This window comes from Montipora capricornis, chromosome 3 (genome assembly GCF_036669925.1).
Source record: "Montipora capricornis isolate CH-2021 chromosome 3, ASM3666992v2, whole genome shotgun sequence".
Lineage (NCBI taxonomy): Eukaryota > Metazoa > Cnidaria > Anthozoa > Scleractinia > Acroporidae > Montipora > Montipora capricornis.
In genome coordinates this window covers 55867342-55869841 of record NC_090885.1, presented here as the reverse complement: position 1 = coordinate 55869841, position 2500 = coordinate 55867342, and the positions used below count along the sequence as shown (strand labels likewise).

General features: G+C 44.9%; 1 protein-coding gene across 2 annotated transcripts in view; it reads right to left on the bottom strand.

The window, feature by feature from the left end:
* LOC138043449 (ribose-5-phosphate isomerase-like) overlaps positions 1-2500 on the bottom strand; it is a 19511-nt gene that overhangs the window by 14354 nt on the left and 2657 nt on the right. The window lies entirely within an intron of this gene.

Genomic DNA, 2500 nt, shown 5'->3' with positions numbered 1-2500 from the left:
GAGAGGCACCGTGAGAGTAAAGTGTCTTGCCCAAGAACACAACACAATGTCCCCAGCCAGGACTCAAACCTGGACCACTCGATCCGGAGTCGAGCGCACTAGCCATGAGGCCACCGTGCCTCCCACCTTCGTAGATAATACCCCGCCATTTCTCGAAACTAGATGTCAATGCACACGCCCCAAGATAAGAGGCCTGGACCCTTACACTCCTCCCCAACAAATGGGAAAGTCACTAACAAACAATGGAACTCAACAACTCTAGAAATGCAAGCAGTGTTCAGTGTTTGCCACAATATTTAAATGTCAATTAAATTTCACAAATAAGCCTGCTCACTGCTTTCCTTTCTCCACGAACGAGGGTACCTTGATACTGACGGTGGTGATAATGGTAACCCTGGAGTGCTTGTTCCCTGCATAGTATCTCCCAATACTGAATCCTGTATCTCCTTGGGCACTAGTCTAAGAGCTCTGTTCCTACGTACTTCCTGCAACAGAACTATTCTCAGGACTTGGTGCGCTAAACTCACTTGAAAGTGGCTTGGGTAATACCAAAAAATCCTTCTCTGCTGCTTGTGACTCCACCAACTCCTCCACACGACTGCTCTCTCTACCGCCAGCCACTGAACCCAATGAAGGGTGGCAACCCGTTCCTTTCAAGTGATCCATATGGACAAAATGAATTCGGTGAACTACATACCACAACGTACAAGGTACATGTAGGTGCATCGACCTTTCACATGGGTGATCCATCCGGGAATCCACTTTTCAATTCCACTTCACCAGTTATGAACCAGGACAACCTCATTCAATTTGAACTCACGAAACTTGACGCGTCCTTCATTGTGATACTCTTTCTGTTTCACCTGTTTTTCTACCACTGCTCTGTTCAGATTTGGCTTCAGTAGGGTGAAACAGTTTCTGATTTGCCATCCCAAGAAAAGGTCAGCTGGTGATTGTCCTGTGACAGTGTGCGGTGTGCAACGATTCAGAATAAGGAAAGTGGTAAGGGTACTTGCTTATCAAGCACTCGCTTGGTCAAGGCCACTTTAGCTGTCTGTACAGAATGGTGGCCAGATTGGGAGAAATTTGCCATACATGTAGTAATTGAGAAGCTCAAGATAATTATGACTTCAGTTCTGTAACATTGGTCGGACTGTTGGCCTCCATTTTTTTCTGTGGCAGGGGTGTAATGCCATGCTGGTCAATCCAGTGTCCAAGGAACTCAAGCCCTGGCTGAAAGAAAATGCACTTGGCAGGATTCAGTCTGATCCCATGATCTTGTATTAGCAAAAAAAAAAAAAAAAACCCTAAGATTTGAAAAATTAATGTTCCTCAGGAGAACTTCCTCAGGATGTCATCCAACCGACATACTGTGAACTTCACCCCTTGCAAAAGCTGATCCATAATTAGCTGGAAAATTGCTGGTGCACTAGGGACAGACACTACCAGGGCAGCCCAATCAATTTGCCTCATCTTGTAAATGATCCCTTTTCCCTCTAATCTCTGCAACTCTTGCTCCACTTTTTCCTTGAGGGCATAGGGCACCGGTCGTGCCTTTAGAAAGATACATGTAGGCTGTGCGTCCTCACGAACATGGATGAAAGCCTTAAGCTGTTTGAGATGTCCATAATCCTTTTCAAACAAGACTTGATACTTCGCGATTAGCCCATCCACCACTTCCACTTCGGAAACCTTGAAAATCGTTGTCCAATCTACTTCAATTTCTCCAGCCAATTCCATCAGAGCAACACAGGTTTGTCGCTCTCAGCCACAACAAGAGTTAGTTGCACTTCCCCCAACAGGGTTAACCGCTCACCAGAGTAGTATGTTTTCAAATAAAAATTTGTTGGCTTCCATGGCAGATGCTGAAATAATTTTTTGTTACAAACCGTTTCAGGAATAAAAATAAATAGAAACAGCGGATCCAGTATCTACAGGTACGTGTACTTCCATTCTGACTGGTTTGGTCTCCAACAACAGCTGGACTTGATAACCCGATCTACGCTCATGTGTAGAAACGTGTGAGAGTATACAAACCAAGACCACACATTTCATAATCAGCAGTATCTGACTGCAGAACATCCTCAACATAACGTGTGCTGTCAGCATCACATTCCAGGTTGCACTGAGCGGCCTTGCACCATGCACCAGCACTCTGACAGAGTATGCTTCTGAACCCAACGAAAACAACTAACAGATTCCCCTTGTGGACGCCTTGGTGTGGCAACTTTGCCGACCTTGTTTACTGACTCGTCTCCGGTTTTGATGACGTCACAAACATCTTCTTTGTTAGCTAACTCCATGGATTGTGCTGTCTCAAATGCTTTCTCTAATGTCAATTCCCTCTCTGCTAACAACTTCTTCTGGATTTGTATATTTTTGAGTCCACAAACAAGTCAGCCCCGTAATGCATCTTCAAGAAAAACTCTGAATTCACACTTCAACCGACTCGCCCCCAAGCTGGTTGTGACGATGAAATTTAAATTGTTCCGCTTTCAAA